Source organism: Stylophora pistillata, chromosome 3, assembly GCF_964205215.1.
Source record: "Stylophora pistillata chromosome 3, jaStyPist1.2, whole genome shotgun sequence".
NCBI lineage: Eukaryota > Metazoa > Cnidaria > Anthozoa > Scleractinia > Pocilloporidae > Stylophora > Stylophora pistillata.
This window is the reverse complement of record NC_142521.1, coordinates 43,141,007-43,158,019: the sequence shown is the minus strand read 5'-3', so window position 1 is coordinate 43,158,019 and position 17,013 is coordinate 43,141,007. Positions and strand designations below refer to the sequence as shown.

The 17,013-nt window shown below is 41.1% G+C and overlaps 1 pseudogene; it reads left to right on the top strand.

Moving 5' to 3' along the window:
• Positions 1-1,716: 1,716 nt before the first annotated feature.
• On the top strand, positions 1,717-6,614 carry LOC148736225 (uncharacterized; annotated as a pseudogene).
• The last annotated feature ends 10,399 nt before the right edge of the window (positions 6,615-17,013 follow it).

Genomic DNA, 17,013 nt, shown 5'->3' with positions numbered 1-17,013 from the left:
ATGTACATTGACCCTAGCAAAACAATAATGGCACCATATAGCCAAGCTAATGAGCTGGTATTTGGACAAAATTCAGGAAAACAATGTGTTGCAATGAGTTTATGCTCTTTGATTTACAATAACAAACAAGGAATCAATTCTGCTAATGATCTCTTGTCAATAATGAGTATTGGAAATCAGTTGTATTCAAGTTTGTCTCAGTTAACCAGACACTAATTTTTGATGCAGACAGAATTACCCATACTTTTTCAATGTGTTCAAGACTGAAGAGCCTTTCAATCACTTTTATCCAAAAATTTCAACAATTTTGTCTGGACAACAGGATGTACTGCAGTTGCTATCTATTCTAAAGGTAATGTGGACTTGAAAATATTCGATTCTCGTGCAAGGGATATTTATTGTAGAAGCCATCCTTAAGGTACATGTCTGCTGCTTGAAGTATCATCACTGAATAGCTTAGAACATTGTTTTCAGAGTATACATAACAATAATATATTTGAGTTGAAAGGGGTTAAAATTAAGTTCAAAATAGTACCCTTTTCCAGAGTAATGCCTGTGAAACCAGAAAGTTCAATGTGAATTGTGCTGTGGCTGTCTATTCACTCAGCTACTCTGTAATAAAATCATGTAGTTATTGGAATTCAAACACCTTAGCTAATGTTATTCAGTATGGCAAAAGACTATATGAAAATTCATCTTTAAACGAGTATTTACCATCAGATGATTTGCCAAAAACTGTTGATGTTTGCGGAACTGAAATAAGGTTAGATCTTAAAAGTGATTACAGTGAAGGAATATTGTCTGATTCAGTTGACAGCAAATCAATTCTTAAAAATCTTGTAAGAAATAATGGTGAATGCAAAGGGTTTTTGATGTGGTTTTAAGTTTATTGTATGACTTGTATTTTTAAACCCACAAATAGGTCAAAATATGTGTATTCCCTCTTGGTATTCAATGAAAGTCAAATGCCTCTAATTGAATATACTAAAACTGTAAATAGCACTGCTTCTCTTGTTGCGGCCATCAACAATATATGTCAATATTCAGAGATTTTTCTATTAAAAACAATATGAACTACTGAACACTAATATTGCTTCAATCTACTGATTTCTGACAACTCCCTCTGGGTGATCATTTGGCAACAAACTATGACTCGGTACCAATAATAGATGAGAAATTCCCTTCTCCTTCCAGTTAAAAGCATTACGTACTAAAGGTTTGTAAAAGCCTTGAAAGTCCTTGAAGGTGCTTGAATTTAAAAATAAAAAATTCAAGGCCTTGAAAGTACTTGAATTCGAGGACTAGGACTTGATTTTAAAATGCTTTTTCTTAAGCAATTTTCAAGTTGAAAATTACAGTACTTTCATGGAAAAGCTGAGAAATAATATTAAATGATTTTAAAATTGTTTATGCAAACCTTTCTAAAAGTGCTCCTTCAATTTTCTAAAACTTCGCCAGCAGGTTATCCTGCGGTGTTTGTTTAGTTTTATGCGCGCACTCATACGAGTGACGCCTGACTGTTTTCTCTCCATTGTGTATCTTTCATCTTGTTTCGCCGTGTATGAATAAAGCGTATTCGTTGTGTAGTTCGCGTTGCTTACTGGCGTGGTGGCAGCGGTTCAAAAAACCACCTACACCTTCAACACTAAGTCATCGAACTACTGGCAAAGGTCCAACAACGAGCCGGCCTTCGCTACGACCGGTAAAAGAGCTAAGTACAGTGTTCTCCTTCGAGATAATTATACATAGCCTGCAAGAATGGCAACAACACGTGCACCAAAGCAATGGTCTCTCACCAAATCAGAAAAAATTACTTCATTTGAAGCCTGGTGACAGAATCTTTAATATATCTTGTCCCTCGACGCTAATTTTGCTTCCTTCTTAAGCGATAATGTCGCTTGGCAAAAGAAAACTTCTGCAAACCCCACAAGAGGTCTACAAAACGACGGCGAAAATGTTCCTCTAGCACGACGACGAACAGCACACCAAAAGGCTGCCCATCTCGACCTGATGCTAGGCCAAATAGCCAACTATTGTCCTGTTATATCAAGAAACTCAGTCGTGAAATCTGCAACTTCGGTCAACGGAATATGGCAAATGATTAGGATGCATTATGACTTTCAGTCTACTGGCGCCCACTTTATCGACTTCAACAACATAAAACTTGAACCGAATGAACGACCTGAAGATTTGTTTCAGCGACTCGTGTCTTTTGTAGAGGATAACCTCCTGGTCGCCAACCATCCCCCATCATGGTGAAACCGTGACCTCCGACGAAGAGCTGTCCCCATCCCTTTAAAACTTAGTGATCCTAACCTGGCTTCGCCTCGTTCATTCCGACCTACCAACCCTTGTGAAACAACGTTATGGTACGGAACTGCCCTCCAGGACTCTAGCATCGCTGAAACCAGAGATATCACAAGCTCTCGACTCACTCATAGAAGAGATCCGGTCAGCCGCTGACTCCAAAACATTACGGGCTTCCACATCAACAGCTACATCTAGTCCAAGACCCCTTCAACGGCCACCTTATCGTCTACCCAGTCCACGTAACCCAGCAGTCACTAGACGTCCCATGGTGTGTCCGCTAAGCAAAAATGCTCGTCGTCATAACACCCATCCCTATCTTAGCACATGCCCATATCTTCCACGCGAAGACCGCCTCTTCATGTCCAAATCACGTGCCACCTTCAACGTCGAGGATGAAGAGCCACCTTACAACCTCGATGTCGGCGCCCTTGAGCTCGATGACGACAAATGTGAACATCCTCCGTCAGCACGGGCCGTCTCCCGTAGAGTCAGTTCCAACTATTCACCCTCACTCGGTGCTTTCTACATGCAGCACCTCGTGCGTCTGGCCTTTTTCCTCGCACGCAAGCTCCACCTCAACATCGTCAAGTCCAACCAAGAAGCCCTATTGGCCGATAGGACGACCCCCTTGAATGTTATCGGTGAAGTCCACATTACACTGTCACGCACCAAGATGAAGTTAACACTCGAAGCACTCGTCGTAGAGGATCTAGATGTCGACATCCTAGCAGGTATTCCGTTCCTCATTGCCAATGACATCACCATACGTCCCGCAACTCAAGAAGTAACAATCCATGGGCGGGAAACAACCAAGTACCTCCCCGAAGCTCCAGTCAAGAGCCACCAATCCTATTCCTTGAGACAAACATCCTTCTACGTCCTTCGGCCCCCGCCACCGTCGTCTGGCCCGGTGATTTCGTCGAAGTCACAGTACCTCCAGAGCTACAAGCCGAATCCGCAATTGCCTTAGAGCCTGCCCCCACCTCCTGGCTCCAACCACAACTGGTAGTCACCATAGACGGTAAAGCCCGCATAAAGAACGACACCGACGAACCACAGGCCATTAGACGCTACGAACACATCTGCTTCGCCCGCCACACTACTCAAGATGTTCCAGTTATCAATCCCTCCTAAGTCCTTCTCCCCCCTCGCAGCCAAATGTCAACACTCCATACTCCCACGGCGTTCAGCTAGACCCCAACAACATTCTTAAAGACACAATTCATGATCAGTTCCAACAAGCCTTACTCAAGCATGACCGTGTATTTGGTCCAGACCTACCTGGCTACAATGGCGCCGCAGGTTCCATCGAAGCCCACGTGAACATGGGCCCCGTGGAACCCTCTCAACGCAAAGGTCGTCTCCCTTTGTACCCCCGCGATAAGTTGATCGAGCTACAGGAAAAGTTCGACGAGCTTGAAAAAGATCACGTTTTCTCCAAACCCGAGGAGGTCGACGTCCACGTAGAGTACTTGAATCCCTCATTTCTGGTCAAGAAGCCCTCCGGTGGCCATCGCCTCGTTACCGCCTTTACCGACGTCGTTCGGTACAGCAAATCCCAACCTTCATTGATGCCAGACGTAGACTCTACCCTGCGTACTATTGCCCCTTGGACGTTCATAATCAAAACCGACCTTAGCCGTGCATTCTGTCAGATTCCACTGGCTAAAGAATCTCGCAAATACTGCGGTGTCGCTACCCCTTTCCGGGGTATACTTGTCTATTGCCGATCAGCTATGGGTATGCCCAGCTCTGAAACTGCACTGGAGGAGATGATGTGCCGCGTCCTCGGCGACTTCACACAGGAGGGACACGTCGCTTAAATAGCCGACGACTTATATTGTGGCTCCTCTTCACCCGGAGAGCTCTTACTTATCTGGACCCGCGTCCTCGACCAACTCGACAGATGTAATTTGCGGCTCTCTCCCACAAAGACCGTCATTTGCCCTAACTCAACGACAGTCCTCGGATGGGTATGGTCACAAGGAACCCTATCTGCAGTCCTCATCGTATCGCTGTTCTGTCTTCATGCCCTCTCCCTACAACTGTTAAGGACATGCGTTCATTCATTGGTTCATACAAGGTCCTCGGGCGAGTTCTACCTTACTGTGCCTCAATAATCGATCCTCTGGAAAGCGTGATCTCGGGAATGCAATCGCCAGACACCCTTAGCTTGGACGAAAACCTGACCAAGGTCTTTAGTTCTGCAAAACAAGCTTTGTCAGGGTCAAGACCCTTTACACTCCCGCGCCCCACCGATACATTGTGGATTGTCACGGACGGTTCCGTCAAACAACGTGGTCTTGGTGCTACATTACACATCACTCGCGACAATGGTCTACACCTTGCAGGTTTCTTTCCTTAGTGCCAAACTTCGCAAGCATCAGATTCAATGGTTACCGTGCGAAGTCGAGGCGTTAAGCATTGCAGCAGCTGTCAAGCACTTCTGCCCCTATATCACCCAATCTAGAAATCGCGCACACGTACTAACCGACAGCAAACCGTGTGTTCAAGCCGTGGAAAAGCTCTGCAGAGGGGAGTTCTCCGCCAGCCCAAGAGTAACATCGTTCCTTACTACAGTTAGCCGCTTTCAAGTCACCCTGCAACACCTAGCAGGTTCTGCAAACCTCCCGTCAGACTTTGCCAGTCGAAACACCCCAGATTGCTCGGAGCCAATTTGTCAAATATGCTCTTTCATCAGTACGACCCAAGACCCTGTTGTCCGTGATGTGACCGTGCAGGACATAATTGATAACAACAAGCCTCTCCCCTACACTACCCGCTCCACATGGCGGGAGGTCCAAAATGGCTGCCCCGACTTACGAAGCGTGCATACACACTAAAAACAAGGCACCCGACCCTCCAAAAAACTTACCAACCTCAAAGACGTCAAGAGATACCTGAATGTCGCCTCCATTTCTCGGGACGGCCTCCTCGTCGTGAAACGTGAGCATCCCTTTGCCGCTACTTCCGAGGCCATAGTCGTCCCCAGATCCGTTTTCTACGGCGTGCTAACCGCCCTTCATGTGCGTCTCAACCACCCATCACGGAACCAACTTCAAATGGTCGTGCAACGCCACTTTTGCGCCCTAGACATGAGCCCTGCCTTGACTCGTGTTTCATCATCCTGCCACGCTTGCGCCTCACTACAGAAGTTTCCAAGCACTCTATTCAGCCAGACGTCAGAGGATCCCCCAGATGTTATCGGATTGCTTTCGCTGCCGACGTCATCAAACGTGAGCGTCAGTTAATCCTCGTTCTTAGAGAGTGTGCCACGTCTTACACCGCTGCTTGCCTCATCGCAGACGAGAAATACGACACATTACGGAACGCCTTAACGTGTCTAGTTGTAGATTTGCACCCCACCGATGGCCCACGTGCCGTTATCCGTGTCAACCCCTCCCCTGCCTTCGTCTCGTTAAGCAACAACGACGGCCTGAAACACCTAAATGTTTGGCTTAACATTGGGCGCATCAAAAACAAGAACAAGAACCCTGTTGCAGAAAGGGCAGTACAAGAGCTCGAGGACGAACTACTAAAGCGGGAACCTGGTGGTGGTCCTATCGATCAAGTGAGCCTAACTATTGCTGTTGCTTGTCTCAAAGCTCGTCTACGTCGTCAGGGACTTTCTTCACGCGAGCTGTGGACTCAAAGAAACCAATTTACTGGTAACCAGCCTCCCGTTGCAGATTACAACACTATACTTGCCAACACTATAACTACCAACAGCGTCTGAACAACCACTCATCCAGTGAGCATGCCAAGAATCCCAGAGGCCTCGTACCACCCGAACCCCAGATCAAAGTTGGCGATCTGCTCTATCTAGTGTCAGACCGGAACAAGCTCCACGCCCGAAACCGCTACCGCGTTACAGAGATAAACGACCATGGTGTTTTGTCAAGAAGTTCTCCGGCTGTCAGTTGAGAGCTTCCTCTTACAAGGTCAAGCTGTCCGAATACTACGTCTTCCCCACACAGGTCAACTCCCGCTCTTCTTGCGTAAATCGAGCAGATGATGAAGGCCACGATGAACAAGCGTCCGTTCCCGATCCCCCTCAACCACCGTTGGACATCACTCATCCGTTCGATGCCAACCCTGAATCCCTGGACTCCTACATCCCACTCCCTCAAGGCGACGGAGGAGAAACCCTGTCCGGTCCTAAGGAACCTGAAGTACCCAGAGCCCCGGTCGAACCCGACTTGTCCTACTCTAACCCTGACGAAAGCTGTCCGCAACCAGCCCCTCCAAGGCCCCAGCGGTCCCGTAAACCGACATCGTACTTGAAAGACTACGTCATGTATTAGGGTCCTACCACTTTCAGCATTTATACTTTTGCAGAATCCCTGAGCCGTTGTTATTATAATTTGTTCTCATTAAGGAGCGAAAAAGACGTTGCGCCAGCAGGTTGTCCTGCGGTGTTTGTTTAGTTTTATGCACGCGCTCATACGAGTGACGCCTGACTGCTTTTTCTCCATTGTGTATCTTCCATCTTGTTTCGCCGTGTATGAATAAAGCCTATTCGTTGTGTAGTTCGCGTTACTTACTGGCGCTTGGTCTTCAAAGTCATTGAAAAGTCCTTGAATTTCAATCTTTGGAATCTGTATTAACCTACTCCTATATAGTAATATATTATTTTGATTGTTATCTAGTACCATAACAATATTCATTACACTCCAGTAAACAAAAATAAACACAAGTAGACTTATTCGATTCATGACCAGCAAAGACGAAATTGCGTGACGATAGTAACAATGGCAATACGGCAGTCCCCTAAGGATAACTCCAGAAGTGCGATGTTGAAAGCCCGAGTTCACGCAGCTATGCGTCTAGTTAAACAAGAACCCGAAGGCTGCAGCGATGCCAGTGTACAATGATTTCCCTCAGGAAAATCCCGCCAGCACGTGCTCAACTCTGATGTTGCCATAGCAACTGTCAAAACTTCGGTAAACCATGAAAACATTAATTTGCTGCTATTCTTCGAACCGCAGCAAATGGTAATTTAGCGCGATGGGTAATAAATTTCTTACTAGACGTTTTGTTGTGTAGTATCGCTGAGTATTTGTATTTGTTGTTTGTATTGTGCCGTATTTTGACGAGCTCTACGGGCTCGTCAAAATACGGCACATCTCGTAAAATACTCAGCGATACTACAGAACAAAACGGCTAATAAGATATATTTATCTATCTCTACTTTTTCCAATATGTGAGCTGGGTCGCTTTTTAATTACCAATAAATTTATATTATCCCTCATTTTCTTGGTTTTGTTTGAATTAGTAAGCATGTTGATGAAAGCAATTTTGTTTCTGCATATTTTACATCTGTTAAGACAGTCTGTTTTCCACCGCTTCTTGTAATTTAAAAGTTTATCTATCATTTTGATATATTTTTTCAACCCTGGAGTAATCCAGGGTTTACAAGCTCTATGTCTAATCTTACCTGTTTTGAGAGGCACATAATTATTATTTACTCTATCGTAAATATGAAGAAATCAGGTAAGACTTTCATTGACTTCGCAACATGTCAATATCGAATCCCAATTTTCCTTTCTATGATCTGTTTTGAATTTATCACCATCGAAATGACGTAAATCTCTATATTCATTAACATCAAGAAAAGACCTAAAAATTTGGATCATATAAGATAGTAAATACTAGTAAATAATTTGCAATCTCAAGTTGGATTTTCGGGTTGGATTTCTGAGTTGGATTTTTCGAGGTGGATTTTTTCGAGTTGGATTTTCGAGTTGGACTTTTCTAGTATAATAATATATTTCAAAAATTCAACGCGCTTCTGATTGTTACTTCAATAATTTTTATTGTAAATATTTGTTATTGCTTGAAGTGCAGCTACTGAGAGAATTTTTTATTATCATTTTGAATGTAAGTTGTTCTAAAAATCAGAATTAGAGTACCTGACACTACAACATTTGCAAATTTTTTAGAGACTACAAATTGTACAAGCCCTATAGGCTCGTGCTATTTTGTTGTCTTTGAAATGTTACTCGTGCTGATTTACACCAAACTGCACTCGAAAAGGATCACTCACAGTTTCTGGGAAACCAGTCGATTTTAAATCGTCACGATTTATAAGTCACTCGATAAACGATTTAAAGCGAGACTCGTTTGTTTGTGAATAGAAACGAGACTCGTTTATATACTCGTTTGTAGAAACGAGACTCGTTTTTAGAAACGAGACTCGTTTGTAGAAACGACACTCATTTTTAGAAACGAGACTCGTTTGACGAAACGAGAGTCGTTTTGCGAAAGAAGGCTCGTGTGCCAAACTTTGCTCTTGGCGCATGCGCGGATGTATAGCTTTTTTTTCTAGGGTAAAGTTTTAGGTTCAAGATAAGCTGGGATTTTGCTGCATTATGTTAAGGTAATCTCTATTTTCTTTTTCTTGGGATTATAAAGTGTAGGGAAGGCCTTAACCGATATTTTTATAGAGCTTCTAGCATAAATTTCAGCACATAAAGTAGCATCGAATATTTGTGTCGAATTAAGTTCAAAGCTGGAATCGGATCTAAAGTTACTTCATTTTTCCAAATAAGAGGGAAGCCAGAAATTAAAACCATGAAAGAAGTACATTTTGATAAATAAGAATTTAATGCTGAAACTTCATATTCATTATGCAAGGAATATTTCATCATATTTTGCTGTTTTAGACTTTTTTTTCCCTTTAAGTAGACGCAGAGCTGCTTGAACTTGGGCTTTCTATATCGCACATCTGGAGTTATGTTTAGGAGACTGCCCTATTGCCATTGTTACTGTCATTACGCAATTTTTCATTTCCAATCATGAATAAGTCTACTTGTTTTTTATTTTTGCCTGCTAGAGTGTAATGAATGTTGTTATGGTACTAGACAATAATCAAAATAAAATATTACTATATAGGAGTAGGTTCCTACAGATGCCAAAGGTTCAAATTGAAAAAAAAATAGCCGAATTTATCTCGGGCGTTTCCTTCGGAAAGCCCGAGTAATTTATGAGGACTGTATTCATAGAATATATGATCTAAAAGTACATGATCATTTCTTTGTTAAAATGAATTTTTTCGTCGTAAACTATCTTTTATCTCAGGGATCTCATCAAAATAAACGCAAATCAAAATGACAAATCTAATTCGCTATGAAAAAATGTTCGGACATGTTTATGTTTAGGAAAATTTTCTAGATTATTACAGAGATGAGATTGCTTCGGTAAGGATATTTTTAGAAAGAGAGCTTTGATTTATAAAATGATTGTTTGTGAATTTTTAAGAAACAGATAACGAGGTTAATAATTATGCACTTAGCAGCTGCCATCCTGGGGATCGACCCTGGGGTCATACAGAGAAATAGACTTTTGTCGCCAATTTTGCATTGAAGTGCATTTGCACTTCCGAGACGAGACACATGCGGGGAAAACACCCACTGGATTTTTACCATTGCCGCCATCTTGAGAATAAAAGATCCTTACCATGGTGAAAACTACTACTACTACTACTACTTTTTCCAGTTAGTCGCCGGCAAAAAGCCACATAGGATGTTTTTAACTTTGAGCCCTGTATAGCCCTGTATAGTAAACACAAGCTGAAGTAAGTTTTTGTTTGTGGCAAATAACATTCTTTTGGAGCATTACATTGTTTGAGTTAGTAGAGCATACTTCTTTGTCCCCAGGGGAAGGGCATTGGTAGCTTTATGTTGAACAATGTTATTTTTGGTTATGGGGTTTAGGAAATTCCTTTGCAAATGCCTAGGGGTTCCCCGGGGTCACCCTCTCCCCCCCTGGGACGGCCGCTGATAAGTGCATAATGACCATGATGACTAAAACAAAAATTTTTGTTATCAGTTGCATAGAATTATAGCTCGTTGATCTCTTTGCCTCTGGAAAATGTTGTCAAATAATACCATCTGGCCCGATTACAGTCGACTAATACATATTGGAAAACTTTATATCATTTATTCTCATCACATTTGCAAAGAAAACTTTTTGACAGGTATTAAAAGAAAAGTTAAGGCTATTTCAATATACAAGACATTGCATGATAATTTTTGCACTCATTAATAACTTCATCTACACTTTAACTCGGTTTTTCGTTTCCTTCTCGCTGAGATTCATTATTTTTCTTCTTTCTTCTCTTTCGGCTCTTCTTTTTCTTCCTTTCTGGTTCTCTGAGGATAGTAAGAAGAAATTGTTGTCGTCAGTTGTTTATAGGTTTTTGCTAATGGTCATGCGGGATTGGCCTGAATTTCCCATTTTGGAATACTTTGAGCAAATTAGAAAACTGGAGAACTTCATCAGCCATGAAACTTAATGAATTTTGTTTGTTAAATCTTACCCTCACTTAAAGTCTTCCTCTCCTCAATGTCATGTCTTTGCCCTCCCATGTCCTTGTCATCTTTAAAGTTAAAGAGAAAGGCCTTGATTTTTTTTCTTCTTGCAGTTGGCAGTTAAATTTGTATTATGCATGAGTCTATAAAAACATAACTATATAAAGGTGATTTCTTGTTACTTCATTTAAAGTTTGCTATCTTTAGAAGTACAGAAACAAATAGGTTTACAGCTTCATTTTTTCATTTTTAATTTTTTTAAAATTCTGTAAAGAAAATTTTCCACTTACCAGGAATAGTGGAATCAAGGGATTTATCAGTATCGGGCTTCATACACGAGTAAGTCCCTTTAGAACTTCTGCAATAGAACCTCCTGCTATCACATCACACTCTACACACAGTTACCGCAAGCCAGCATCCTGGAAGCGTTTGCCAGTGATGGACAACATGGTGCATGCTGTGTGGAATACTTCCATTTTCATGACCATATCTTTCAATTTTGCGCTTTGTTTCCATTGTCCCTCGCTTGCCTTTGCATACAGTGTTAAGTCAATGACGAAGCCGATGCTCTTTAAGTTGAGCGTGTTCTTTACCTTGAGAGACTGCACTAGAACCTTGTGAACGGTAGCCATGTCAGTAGCAGGCACAACGATACTCGGGAGATACCTGTTGACAGCCAGTGAGACAGTTGAACCTCATTAAGGACAGAAATGTTAAATCCATTCTAGCCATTGGCTTTTTGGCTCCCGCACCAGAAAGGGTCTCCTCCAATCTATCTATAATACCCCACGGGAGTGTTGCTTTGATATATGGCTGGATAGTTTCAGGCAAAGGAGCGATCTCATGCCCCAATCGGTGTGGCATCTCGATAAGTTGAACATTGTTCGGCATACGGTAACAGTATTTGCTTGGGTGGTTTTTGTACTCCTGCCGTAACTCCTTAAATAATGTCCTGGCCAAAAGAGGTAACAAGGCGCCGGACGCGATCAGAATATTCCGCTGAGATGTGTGTGTGTGTGTTGCCAGTTTAGAGTATAGAAAGGCATCTAGTTCTTCTGAAAGTTTGACTGCACTATCACATAGCTCGGTAGGTTTCGGAGGCCATGACATCTTACTAATATTTGGGTGAAGTGCATCACAGAAGTACAGGCCAGCTTAAGATTCATATATAAATATGAAAGGAAACCCTCTGTATTGACATCTGAAGTTTCTTCTCGGATTACCCTAGACGTGGGTGTGATGGATTTTCAGAACGGTTTACTTTTAAGTGTAAGCAGATGGTGAAAGTGTGGCCTGAGAAAGGCTTTGAATGGCAACGCACCTCATTTCTGTGTTTTCAAACATACAACCTTTTTTCGCGATTTTCTTTACATATCAAGAAAAACATCTCGATTTCTCCTTTGATGCTGATCACAAACATTTTCTTTTTTTAAATTTGTTATTTCATGCTATTCTGACATCTTACTTTTCTACATTTACATATCCACTCGCTTGCACCGGCTCTACAATTTCTTCTTTTCTACTTTTTATTCCAAACAAGTTAATGAAATGACTTATATCTACTTGTACGTCTTTGACACGAACAACAGCAATCCATCGTTTCATGAAAAACATCTTCCCGTCATTGCTTTTATGCAGTGGCTTTGGTTGGATGTTTTCCACGCATCGAGTGGAAGTTTGGGAGTTTACAATGGAAAAACTGTTAAAACATCGCTTGATCCCTTCAGAAAAACACACTTTCTGTGTTGAGTCCATCACTTTTTCAATCAACCAATAAAAAAAATTCAATTGCCGTATTCTGATTCTTGCTCGCAAGAAAGTTGAGAAATCTCCAATTAAATCCATATATAATTAAACTATACCCGTGTGTTTTGAAAGGTAGAAACCAAAGAATTTGCTACAATAATATTTCTTTTGATTGGAAATTATTGAGTCAAGGTACTACTCAAGGTAGCGTAAGCGGACCCTAGCTATTCCATATTTTTATAAATGATCTAGAGATCTATTTAGATACCCTGCCAGTGTTATTCTAGTATGCTGCTGTTTCAAATAGCATTGCTCCTGTTTACAAAGTTAAAGACATGTCTGAGACATTGGTCAAACATTTCTTAGAATGGATAGAAAAGAATGGAATGTTCTGTAACCCTAGCAAATGTAAGGAGCTTACAGTCCTTGAAAGGCAATCATGAATTGTACCCTCCTGTATTAGGGATCCCTAGTTGTACTTATGTGAGCATTCTAGGTGTCACCTTTCAGAGTGACTGTAGGTTCAATACACATGCTAAATGCCTCTATGTCCTTAGATGTCTACGTAAAGAGGAGTATTAGCAGGTAGAAATAGACTTTCTTTTCGATTCCTTAGTGCTTCTCCGATTTCACGTATGCCCATATGGAGCATCAGACTCCGACCTCACCCCAGTACAATGTTTTTTTCAATCGTTGTTGGAAAAGGAATTTTATTACAAGAAATCACAATTTACGATCAATTTTACAGAAGCAGTAGTATTTTTAAAAAGGTTTCTAAGGCCACCAATCACCCCTGTCGCTTTTTATTCCGCTTGTAAAGGCCTGCAGCTACAATTTACGGAATAGGTCTGGCACCAGAACAAGCATCAAAAGTAAACGTTTTAAAATATACATTCGTTGGTCGTTTAATTTTTAGACATAACCTATATAACAATTTTTAACTGTAATCAGGTGGTAAATTTAATTTTGTGGAATTATTAACCTTTTAACTCTTTTAACTCAAATTGCTTGTAACATTAGGACTGTATTTTTCTGTTTTGAATCAATAGAGACCATTATTATTATTGTTATTATTATTATTATTATTATTATTATTATTTATCATTATTAAGCGCGCTTACTTAAGTTTACTTCCTACCTTCAGAGGCCGATTTTTTTTTGGACTAGATTGAAGTTACACTTTTTAACTAGCGTTTGCAAAAGAAAAAAAAATTTAAATTTCAAAAAGCGTCCGACTTATTTAAAAAAACGTATTTTCGAATAAAAGTTAATAAATCAGGAAGGTGTCATAATCTCGTAAATGGGCGAACCCCCCGGGGGAATATTCGAATATTCGGGAGAATATTACATCGCGCACTTGACAAATTTCACACGTGGAAGTAATCTGCTGTAGAAAGTCTTTTCTCGTGGATATAACACAAAACTCAAAATTAGAGAAGAGTCCTTGGGTAAAGAAAAAGAAAAAAAAGGTCCAAAGAAGAGAGAAATGGCAGCATTTTGTCAAAAAAACAAAACAAAACAAAACAAAGCGACAAAGGTTCTTGGTTTGGCCAGGAGCCGTCGACAAGCTTGGCATCCACTGAAGATCGACAGCATTCGATTATCCTTGGGGCAAAGGGCTGAAAAACTAAAGTCAACACCACAGAAGGTTGTAAACAAGATTCTTCGTTGGAATGTGACGAAACCGATGGAGAAAAAGAAGAATGCGACAGATTTACCCTTTCTGCCGCGGGTTTTCTCTTCGCCGACTTTGTCCATTACTAAACGATCAACAGGGCGAGATAAAAAAAAAAAAAAAGACTGCTACACGATACTTTTCCCGGGAAAATCTTGATCCATTGTCATCGACGCCAGGTCTCGTCTTTCTCATTGGTTTGCGGTTTCAGGAGGCGAGATAATCTCCTGGTGTGGCGCAAGTTGTTTACAAACCTTTGGGAGCTAAATTAAAATCTCGCATTTGATTTTGAGAGGAATACATCCACTTTGAACGAATTTATAGGGTATGTAGATTTGACCGATTTTCGTGAAATTTCGCCAAAACATTCCCGGGATGATGACGAACAAAAGTGTGTCAGGAAATTTTGATCTTTTAAATATTTTTTACGTGGTGTCCATTTACGCAAAACGCTTCGCATATTTTTCGCTACTCTAACTTTAGATGCGAATATCCAGACAACCAATCAGAATATCGGAAAAGCCTGACACACTTTTGTTGATTGATGCCTTGTGAATGAGACTAGGCAGCCATTTTTCTCGTGCCGCGGGATCCGATACCCGATAAATTCAATAGAAGAACACTCGGTCGTTTCACGCCTTTCCGGCTCCTGACACTTCCTAAATGAAAAAATCGCCGAAATTATATTTTTATCGTAAATTGCATTTAATCACCTTTGTTTTGATGTCTAGTTTGTTAGGGTTTTCTTCAAACTAGCGCGCGTACGAATTTTCTTCCGAAGGACATCCGCGAAGGTAGGAGGTAACCTTAATTTTTGGGCTTTCAGGGTGGGCGCTTATTTGGGCAAGTAATTCATGGCAGTCTCCATATAGACTCCCTGTTACCCAGTCTCCATATAGACTCCCTGTGTACCCTGTGTACCCTGTGTACCCTGTGTACCCTGTGTACCCTTTGTACCCTGTGTACCCTGTGTACACAGGGTACACAGGGTACACAATTGAACGTTGTGCACGGTTACGTCAAAAAAGCCAACAGAAATTCAACAAATGGTTCCCCAACCATTCCACTTCAATTAACTACGCTCTTATAGGGGTACAAAGGAAGAAATTAAGAGAATAATTTAACGATACTTATGATTTAGGTTTTTTTTATCTGTTACCTTTAATTACAGTTGCGAATCATTGTATCCCGAAATGACTTAAGACATAACAAAATGTCGAAGTTGGAATGTGGAATTAATACAATTCAAAATTATGTTTACCCTTGATTAAAAACCAGATTAATATAAATTATACAATATTGATATATTTCTGTAACTTGGGAGAACACAAGTGTTTAATGACACAACGGAGTCTAAGAGACAGCTTTCTTCGAGTGTCCATGGTCCGAGCTGCCGAGCTGCAAATTATATCCCCTGTGTACACAAGGTACTCAGGGTACACAGGGTACAGAGGGTACACAGGGTACACAGGGTACACAGGGTACACAGGGTACACAGGTGTACCGTTGCACTTATGTCCTCTTGTTGTAGATATGTCCTCTGACGTAATGTGATACAATGTCCAATCACATCCTGTGATCTATAGAGCGACACGCGGCTTGGGACTGGTTAAGAGATTCCGTTGCAGTTATGTCTTCAAGCAAAAGTGCTCATTCAAGGGGGTCGGGATAAGTAGAAAATTCGACACATATGAGCAACTTCCAACTGATCTCTGGAAAACACGCTGTTCGCAATCTCTCACATTACTTTCCTTGAAGTTCTATCACTCCTTCGTTAACGCCGTGTGATCGCATCGTTCTTCTAATCTAAACGTCCTAAACGTGGAAGAGCAACTTGCTACGTAAATAACAAAGCGACTTTTGACCAAAGGATGCGTTATTGTTCACGCTTCATTTGCAGTCTTGCTTTATTTACAGACGTCATTGTTCGACTTGCGACTTCAATGACAACATTTTACCCATATCACAATTGTTTTATTTTCTTGAATAGTTGAAGATCGTAGATTGTGGTTCGTCGGCATAAAATTATATATTTTTGACGCTTCGCTGATCTGCCGAGGTAAGATCGACTGAGAGGTCAAAGTTCTGATAATTTGTCTGCGTCACTAAGTCTTCCTTCAATCACAGAAGTTTGGCCTTCAGTTGATTATTTCGAATATCGTAGGTTTTTGCTGTATGGCAAAAATCTGAAGTATTAGATTGTGAAATTTGAAATAGTAGATTGTGATGTGATGTTGTTACGGTTCCGCTGATTTTAGCTGTACTTTCTTTAGTTCTGTCTAAATTTCATTACGGTCCGGTTCCGCTGTTTTAAGCTGCTCTTTTTTTAGTACTGTTTCTAAATTATTGTCGGATTTGTTGTACTTTTGGGTGGATTTGTCATAATTTACCCCGTTTACGACAAGTTCACATAATGATCAAATCGAAAATCAGGTAAAGATGGCTATGGCAAGTCATTAGGATATATTCCACCTTAAGGACCTTAAGGATGAATTTCACAGGATTTACCCTGTTTTTCTAGAATTCGCTGATCAAATGGAAAAACCAGGTAAAGGGGATGGCATATGGAAACTTAGCGTGTTAGCCACTTACGGATGAATTCGTAGAATTTATCCCGTTTTTCTAGAATTCATAAAAAAATGGAAAATAGGGTTAAAGATTGGCTATGGCAACTTGTGATCTAATAATTCGGAGGATGAACGCTTAGACTTCACCCCGTTTTTTGTCAAATTCACTGAAAAAAAAAATTGGAAATTCGGGATAAAGATAGCATGTGGGCACTTCGGGTATTATTCACCTGTAACATGAAGGCTCAGAATTTACCCCGTTTTTCTCGAATTCGATCGGTGATCAAATGGGAAATCGGGGTAAAGATCATAATATGGGAACTTAGCGTGTTAGCCACTTGCGGATGAATTCGCAGAATTAAACCCGTTTCTCCAAAATTGATTGAAAAAAATAGAAAATCGG